Source organism: Giraffa tippelskirchi, chromosome 3, assembly GCF_054371585.1.
Source record: "Giraffa tippelskirchi isolate mGirTip1 chromosome 3, T2T-mGirTip1v1.2.pri, whole genome shotgun sequence".
In the NCBI taxonomy this organism is placed as follows: Eukaryota; Metazoa; Chordata; class Mammalia; order Artiodactyla; family Giraffidae; genus Giraffa; species Giraffa tippelskirchi.
In genome coordinates, this window is record NC_137277.1 from 128868813 (window position 1) to 128878438 (window position 9626).

The window sequence follows — 9626 nt, forward strand, 5'->3', positions numbered from 1 at the left end:
CTAGTATTCAGAACCAGCTGTGTACTTTAGGACATGAATTTAAATATATACCAACATCTTATATTTGGAGAGTTTTTTTGAGAGTACTGCTGCCAGAGTTGAGCTAGACGATGAGCTAGCTATAATTCCTCCCTAGCAGAGCAAACAAATTTCCCTCAAATCTTTCAGGACCTAAATTGCATTCTGGTTTCTCACAGACCCAGTATAACAAATGCTTAGTCCCTTCCCATCTTCTCATCTTTCCTTTCTCCCCCTGCAGTCAGACCTTTATTTCTCTGTCAGTAGCAGTGCATGTCCTAACCGCTCAATGATGCTTCCCTACATTTTCCCTCAGTTGAAATACTCTTTGGAGACATTCCTTGAGCTTCCCCTTTGATTTCTTTATTTCATTTCCTCTGAAATCAGATTCTCCGTTATTTCTTCCTGGTCCTCCTTATTGAGGTCTCCTTGAGAGCCTTCTACTCTGGGGGGTGGGGAGAAAAGAAGCTGTCTTTCCTGCTGTCCTGTCTTCCCTGTTTTCCCCCTGTGGTCCTCTCGCCTCACTCCCTCCTCCCCCACCAGTGCTCACACAAGTCCATTTTTACTAAGATAGGCCCTCTCGTCTCCTTCTGCGACAGGACCTAGCTGCTCACCTCCCCTGCCTGTGACTTCCCTGCTCTGTTTATCTTTCACCTCGGCTGGTTCTTGTTCTTCAGCAGTCTTTTCCATCTACAGCTTGAAATCCACCTTCTCTATTTTCTTCCCACGTCTGCCTGGCAATGCCTTTCAAAGCCTCACTCCCTGCTACAGCCACATTCACTGGGGCAGGTGTGACCAGCTCGATGGCTTTCTATCTCCTTTCGTTCTGATCCATGAGGCTGCCTTCTTCCTATGCTGTTATGCTCTCCATGCATTTTGCATGGCTGTGGCCTTTCTGATTACAAAAGTGACAGACCATCCACTTTCTGCAGAAGGCCCAGAGATGCCTTGTTCCCCACACATGGAGTCCTGGCCTTGCTGCTGCCAAGTTGCTTCAGTCGTGTCCGACTCTGTGCGACCCCATAGATGGCAGCCCACCAGGCTCCCCAGTCCCTGGGATTCTCCAGGCAAGAACACCGGAGTGGGTTGCCATTGCCTTCTCCAATGCATGAAAGTGAAGTCGCTCAGTAGTGTCCAACTCTTAGCGACCCCATGGACTGCAGCCTACCAGGCTCCTCTGTCCATGGGATTTTCCAGGCAAGAGTACTGGTCCTGGCTTTACTGCCTGTTATATTCAGACTGCCTCTGTATATTATATACTGCCTCTGTATGCTTTTTTAAGCTATAGGGGGGTTTTGGCTCTTGTCTGTAAAAGCTGCATCTGTAGTAAACTTTAAATAAAAAAGTCACACTAGGTAGGTACTGAGCCCTATGCTCCCTTATTTCAAACTCACACGGTCCATTGAAATCCTAAAATTTCAGGCTGTTTTCCTAAGAATTAATAGAGAAACATGATTCCAGAAATTCTAACTTTTACAATTTAGGCAAATAGGAGATGGGGCACTGGCGCATTGCATAACTTTTACTTAAAGTAATATAAATGAGGTAGAATATAAAGTGGATTTTGAAGAGTTTCTCAGATCTCCCCTAAATTCATAGCCCTACTGTGTGTGATATTTTCCTGCCACGTGAAATCCATTAGTCTGTTTTGACAGTGCTCCAACATCTCTTCCCTATCATAGGTATAAACAAAGCATAGCAACCAGCAAATCATGACCTATGGGCTATATCTGGCCCACCATCTGTTTTTGTAAATAAAGATTTATTGGAACAGAGTCATGTTCATTTGCTTATGTACTGTTTATGGCTGCTTTTATAAGGACAGAGATCATACAACCCACTGTATTAGTCAGGATTCTCTAGAAAAACAGGACACTAAGATATATAGATACATAAGGCGAAATTTATGAATTATGAGAATTATGAGAATTTGTTCACATATTTATGGAAGCTAACAAGTAACATACTCTGCTGTCTAAGCTAGAGAACATGAAGGCCAGTGGTATAGTTCAGTCTTAGTTAAAAGACCTGAGAATCAGGGAAGCCAATGGTGTGATTCCCAGTCTAAGGCCAAATGCTTGAGAACCCTGGGGGAAGTAAGTCCTGGTATAAAGTCCTAGAGACCAATGACCTGAAAACGAAGACCTCTAAAGTCAAAGGGCTTCCCTGGTGGCTCAGACAGTAAAGAATCTGCCTGCAATGCAGGAGACCTGGGATCGATCCTGGAATTGGGAAGATCTCCTGGAGGAAAGCATGACAACCCATTTCAGTATTCTTGCCTGGAAAAACCCCATGGACAAAGGAGCCTGGTGGGCTACAGTCCATGGTGTCACAAAGAGCCGGACATGACTGAAGTGACGAAGCACAGCACACACTAAAGTCAAAGGACAGGAGAAGATGAATGTCCAAGGTCAAGGCAGAAAGAGAGAATTTGCCCTTTCTCCTCCTTTTTGTTCTACCTTGGCCCTCAATAGGTTGGTTGGTGTCTGTCTACATCAGTGACGGTTATCTTCTTTCCTCAATTGACTGGGTTAAATGCTAATCTTTTCTGGAAAAACCCTCACAAACACACCCAGAATTAACGTTTTACCAGATATCTGGCATCCCTTAGCCCAGACAAGTTGACACAGAAAATTAGCTATCACACCCACAAAGTTCCTTTACAAAGTTTGTTCAACTCTGATGAAGTGTCAAGAATTTGCTCTACTCTATCTTCTTGTCACTAACTTGATTTTTCATTCCAGCTTTATTTCTTCCTTTTTTCCTCGTTAATCTAAAAATTCATCCTGTCCAGCTCTTCTGACTCTGTATTCCATTTAATCATGCTCTTGATACATTCACTGAAATCACACACAAGGTAATGGATGCAGTCTTGGTACACTTTCTCCTGGTAAAGCCATTAGAATCAATCTGATTTCTCTGCTGCTTGGAAGATTCACATGAAAATCGTTTATATGTGGGATGTTGGTTACTGAAGATAATGTTCACTGAGTCGTCATCATTTTGTGCTGGGTGGTTGTCTGCCATCCTTATCAAATTGACTTTCCTGCTCCACCTATTAAAGATCCATAGTTTTTAATATGCTTTCCTCATCTATTTCTTTCTTCTACATCAACTGCTATAGAATCTATGAGAAATAGCAAACCAAGTGCATTTTATTTCTTCCACTTTTGCCTCTACCTTGCTATTTTTGTATTTTTTAATTCCTTCCATTACCCTGCCCCATTTATCCTGTTTTCAGCTACCATTGACCCTGACCTACTAGGGACTACAGTTGGGAATGGGTAGCTTAACCCCCACAATAGCTCCAGTTTCTATCCCTCTCTTGTGTCCTTTGACCATTATAGTCTACATGACTTATGCCTCCTCCATATACTTGTCATCTCTCTTCCTATGCGGTCCTCTGGTCCAGCTGACTGAATTACTACCTTAACTCTTACAACTTTTTCCTCCTCTTGTCATCTTTCTTATTTATAGTGGCTTCTTTTAAGCATGTGCTACTCAGCTATGGTTTTTCTAGTAGTCATGTATGGATGTGAGAGTGTGACCATAAAGAAGGTTGAGTGCTGAAGAATTGATGCTTTGAAACTGTGGTGTTGGAGAAGACTCTTAAGAGTCCCTTTGACTGCAAGGAGATCAAACCAGTCTATCCTAAAGGAAATCAACCCTATATATTCATTGGAAGGACTGATGCTGAAGCTGAAGCTCCAATACTTTGGCCACCTGATGTGAAGAGCTGACTCATTGGAAAAGACCCTGATGCTGGGAAAGATAGAAGGCAGGAGGAGAAAGGGATGATGGGACAAGATTGTTTGATGGCATCACCGACTCAATGGACATGAGTTTGAGTGAGCTCCAGAAGCTGGTGAAGGACAGGGAAGCCTGGCATGCTGCAGTTCATGGGGTTGCAAATAGTTGGATTCGCTGAACAACTGGAAAAACTCATTCCTGAGGGAACAATAACTGCCATCTGAATTAATTTCAAGAAGTGATATGTCACCATTTACAGGTACTGAAAAACTAAGAGACTAATTGAAACATGTAAGCTGAACACTGATTTTTGTTTTTTTTTTTTTCATTTTACAAATTCCACTAGGAAGTATCCCTCAGAAGAGAAGGGAGGAGGGAGAAAAATGTGAGGACTCCCTAGTGTGTGCCAAGCACTTCTGGATGCTTGCAATAACATTATTGAATATATTTCCCACTACAATCCTGTAAGAACAAAATTATTACTTCTGTTGAGGGCATAGAGAAGTAAGAAACTTGCCTCAGGCTACACAGTAAGGTTACATTTCAAGGATTTGATATCACAGATGTCTGACTCCAAAGCCCATGATCTTTTATACTGTAGCACATTATTTTCAGTGTTGCTTACTTTTTATACAATCTGTCTGTCTTGTTTCTGGAATAGGACAGAAACAAAGCCCCATCCATTTTATTAGCTATCATAGAATTTAGGAATGATTCCTACACTTTGAAATTATACATGAATTATCTGTGGATTAGCTGTCTTGGCTGCTGGAACAATTTAGATGCTTGTGTTGCTGTGTTACATTGCTTCAAGCAAATAAACAGATGAAACAATCAACAGCAATAAAAACAACACTGAAAAACAATGATAACATTTCAGTTTGGATACCAGCCAGAGAGCCATGGCACATTCAAACTGGATATGTGGTGAGAGTTTAATTAAGGAAATTTAACAGGATCCATAAAAGTTGGGTGTGAACAATGCATAGGTTGGTCAAATCAGGCATATATTAATCAGAGATGGTGTTCAGGTTCAAGGATATAGTCATTCACCAGAAATAGGAGAAGCAGAACCACCCAGGGCATCTATTCTCATGCTCCAGATCCTTACTTCCTAGGTGGAACTTGCATTCCCTGGTTCAGGTTGAAGGATGATATTTTGAAATGAGCTATCTGCTCAAACAACAAGGAACATTCAAGGTTAGGAACCATTTTCATTTGCTGCCCAGATAGTTCCCTAACTTACTTTATATCTTCAGGGCACTAGGCCCAATAAATACATAGATTCTAGATATGTTTATCTGAGGTCATCCTCCACCATCATGCTTAAAGCATGTACACTATTTGCCTGGCAGGAGAGTAATTATCATCATATCTACCTGATGATTATACCAAATCTTCTGTTTTATCCAGGAAAATCTTGAGGGACAGAAGTAGATCAGAAGCCACTTGCTTAATTCCTTCCTTGCCCCAAACTAGCAAGAAGGGGGCATTAATTATCCTTAGTGCAAAGGAACATGTAGAAGGAACTGGAGGAGCTGCAGTCTTCACGAGAGGGCTGCAATAACCTGACAGGGAGAGAACTGGAATAAACACACATCACTTCCTCATACCCTCTACCCTCCAACAACTGCCTCCCTTTGACCCAAACCAGCTAGACACTAGGGAACAAGGAAGCCTGCTCCTACTGACTATACATGCCTCTGGGCACAAAGCAGGATGGAGAAAGGTAATGAGCATATCCAGAGATGAAACAGAAGTCGTCCCTATACAGAGATACTGAGAAATTAAAATGTGTAATAAGTGGTCAACTCTTACTAAATTCTATTGAATTAGAAAATCAAGTTAGAAATTTTTTCCCATGAATAATCTATAAAGATATACTTCTAATTTTCTGTTAAGGAGATTTTACAACTTTTTCCTATGACCCAGATGAGAGTTGTTTCTGAGCTAGGTCACCTTAATCCATCCTGTTGCCATTTGAGTGCTGAAATTATTAAAGAAGTAGAATAGCTAGTCTCCTCCTCTAAAACATCTTTAATATATGATGAGTTTACTATTCAGATGCTTTTTTCCTCAAAAACAAAGAATATAGTTCCCTGACATAGACAACTTCACACACTACACATAACATTGGTCCAACCTTTCAATGACTTAAAATCAACAACAAGTATGTATTAAATAACTATTTCATACTCAGGTCTGTGTCAGATAAAAGTGGGCTTACAGATCTGTGTGTGCTGTGCAGGGTAGGGAAGTCAGGGAGTGAAGGAGGGAAGAACATCGTTCTTATTTTCAAAAGGTTTTAAAAATCTCCAAATATCTCTTTTGAAGATGATTCAAAGTAGTTTTCTGTAATGCATTATTGCAAGCTCTGTTGTAATTGGCATTTACACAGCTAACCCTTTACAGGAAACATAGATAGCCAGCCTTATTTTTAAAACCGAGTCAATCAATAATTAGCAACAATGTTCAAACTATATAAATTTTATTAGAAATATAGAAGACATCTTTATAATCTTCCTCAAACTTAGAAGATACTCCTGGTACAAAATGTCTTTTTTCAACTAGTCTTCTTCCGTTCATAAATTTCATGAGTAAAATGTGTCATAGAAGAGATTGATAATGGTCAAATGACTAACATTTGTTGAGGACCTATAAACATAGCCCTTTTCACACAGTCCTTTTCTAGATCTCATGTGACTATCTCTTCCCCTATTAATATTGAAACTTTATTCTTGCAGCTTAACTTCTGAGCCTCCCTATCTTCATCAGTACAGGTAAGCTTTATTTCTATCCCAAAAGGATGGGAAAGTGTTTTGTAAAAATATGCTATACAAAGTTGGTTTTTGGCTTTATACACATGAAAACTTATGATCTCTCTATTTTATGAAAATTTAAATTTTCCACAGTTGTTTTACTCGGAGCTGGTTGGCATTTTTTCTGCCTTGATGTTGTAGTGGAGTGTATGGGAAAAGTGAGTGAACTCCATGATGGCATGTATGGTGAGTTAGTTTATGGTGAGATGATCATGATTTTTAAAAGAGCTAATGTGAAAAGTCCCTTGAATCAAGCCACACCCCTGCCACCAGACTCTGGAGACCTTCTGGCGTGATAACAAGGGAACCTGGCTGCCATCTCTGTTAAATAAAAAACGCTTACACTTCACCCATGAAAGAGTGGAATGTGAAAACTTGAAATACACTTTTCCTTGGGAAATGAGCTCTGAATAGATCAGGAAAGAAAAATAAAACCTGGAAGAAACATAAAATAAAAGTTTAAAAGCCATTTTACCAGAAATAAATCATTTTTCAACTTTGCAGAGTAGATGGACTATCAAAAACGATTGATCATCTAAAATTTTATCATCCAGTTTCCCATTCTTTCATCCCCTCAAAGTCTGTATTTTTTTTTTCATGTTCAACTATCATTAACCCATCAAAGTTACAGCTGCCTCTCTGAGACCTCTGTTTAATGAGAAAATAAACTGAAGACATTTCAGGGAGTGTTTTAAATTGAATCTCATTAATTTGTTGTTTCAGAAAGCAGTCACCATTAGCAATCACTCCATTGCTTCAAATGGCAGAGCATTTTTGCAATCGAATTCATTATGCCCTCTCAGTATGAGAAGGGGCCAGAGCTAATGTCATGACTGCCTTGTCATTCTAACTGTGCTGCTTCATTTCCTGGAAATCTGAAGCCCTGCATTTTCTTTCATTTGCTAATCTACTTAAGAGTGATTTCATATTTTATTTGAGCTGGAACGTTGCCTGTAATCTATACAGAGGGAAATATTTGCCTCACCAGGATCCTCCAGTGACTTGATCCTTCTTCATGGCGTCCAAGTAGCCTAGAATCCATAGATAAGTCCAAATTTTAAAATTTAGTTTTATTCTGGCTTTGACCCACTGCTTCCAGAACCATCTAACCAATAGATATTAAAAGTTGCTGGTTTAGTTTCAGTTACTCTGAAGCAAGGATTTGCCTGTTGATAGCTGGGTCAGGAAGATTCCCAGGAGTAGGAAATGGCAACCCAACTCAATATTTTTGCCTGGAAAATGCCATGGACAGAAGAGCCTGGTGGGCTACAGTCCACGTGGTTGCAAAAGAGTTGGACACAACTGAGTGCACGTGCACAGCTTATCTGAGAGGTAATCTGAGGAAGCAGAAGGAAAGAAGTGAAGCAAGTTGGAAAGAGAAGAGAGAAAAGCCAACAGAGAGCTCAAGCCCACAGGGATCACTGAGACATGTCAAATGAAAATAAAGGCACAATTTGAGAGTTGTGAGTTAAGTTTTACTTGGGTCAAAATGAAGACTATACCCTGGGAGACAGCCTCTCAGATAGCTCTGATGAACTACTCTAAAGAGGTGGGGAGCAGAGTGTCAATATATATGTAATTCTAGTGAAGGGGGATATTTGCAACCAAGCACATATTTGGCAGAAGGTTGCTGTAGTCATGAGGAACAGATATCTCCGTTGATTTTAGTGCTTTCCTAGATATGAAAAGATGCAAGAAATTTGGCTCATAAAATTTTCTCTTGAAAAATATCTAGCTATCTGAAGGCCTATTCTGCTAGTTTTCCTAGAGCATAGAGCACTGGATTCCTAGTTTCCACACTGAACTCCTTTCAGGGTGTGTTGAAGGTCAACAACTGCAATGACTAATGACTTCATCCTTATAGAGGCAGACGGAGAGCAATCATATTTTGTCCACAGACACTTACAACTGAAAGATGGGGAGCTGAGGTCCTACTTTGTATGGTGTTGTCCCTCACTGTGTAACACTTCAACCTTTCTGGGCTACACTTGTACTTGGGCTCACTTGCCTCCCTTGATCTAAGAGAGCAGAAAAGTAGAGCAAGGTAAAGGGAGCTGTCCAATTCACCTCTGCTGAAATCAGGGACCCCAGGGAAAGGGCAAGTCACTCTGCTGTGGGGGAGCATGGGTGTCTGAGAGGCATCAGTAGCTAACTATGCAGCATATACTACATTTTAGTTCTCTTGTGTTTGTTTTGTCCCTTTTAGCCAGTGGAGTTGCATACAATCAAATTCAACCCAGAGTATTAACAATACCTAGATAAAAATAAGATTGAATTTCAGTTATTTGTATGAGTCTACATAGTTGTGTTACATTATTCATGGAAAGAAAGTTCTCTCTCTCTTTTTCTTAAAGAGCAGTATGGAGATCTTGGCATTGCATAGCGTACATTTAAAGCAGGAAGAAATTGCCTTGATGTCATTGACCTTTGTTTGTTAATGCTTCTCACTGATATTTTTTCTCTCATTTTAGAAGTCTTATTGTTTCAACTTATTTTTCTTCTTCTCCCTCAACATCTTTTCTTCTTCCTCTTCTTTCTCCTCCTCCTCCTCCCCTTCATCTCCTCCTTATTCATATTCTTCTTTATTTTGTTTGATGCAAGCAATGATTTGATTTGATGCAAGCAATGATTTGATGCAAGCAATACAAACAAATTTGCAATTCTAAAAAGAAATGTCTTCTATCAATAAACAATTATTTTAAATATATTGTGCAATTTTCTTCTGGCTTGTAGAGTTTCTGTTGAGAAATCATCTGCTAATATATAAAGCGAATTCCCTTATATATTATTTGTTCTTTTTTTTCCCTTGTTGCTTTTAATATTTTATCTTTGTCTTTAACTTTTGTCAGTTTAATGACTATGTGTCTCAGTGTATTGATGAAAGGAAGAACCTACAAACAAGAATGCTCTACCCAGCAAAACTCTCATTCAAATTTGATGGAGAAATAAACAATTATTGATTTCAAATACACTATGAAGACACCTCAAAACTTTTGGAGTCAGACAAGGCTAAGTTCAAAACTCTTTGTGCCAATCATT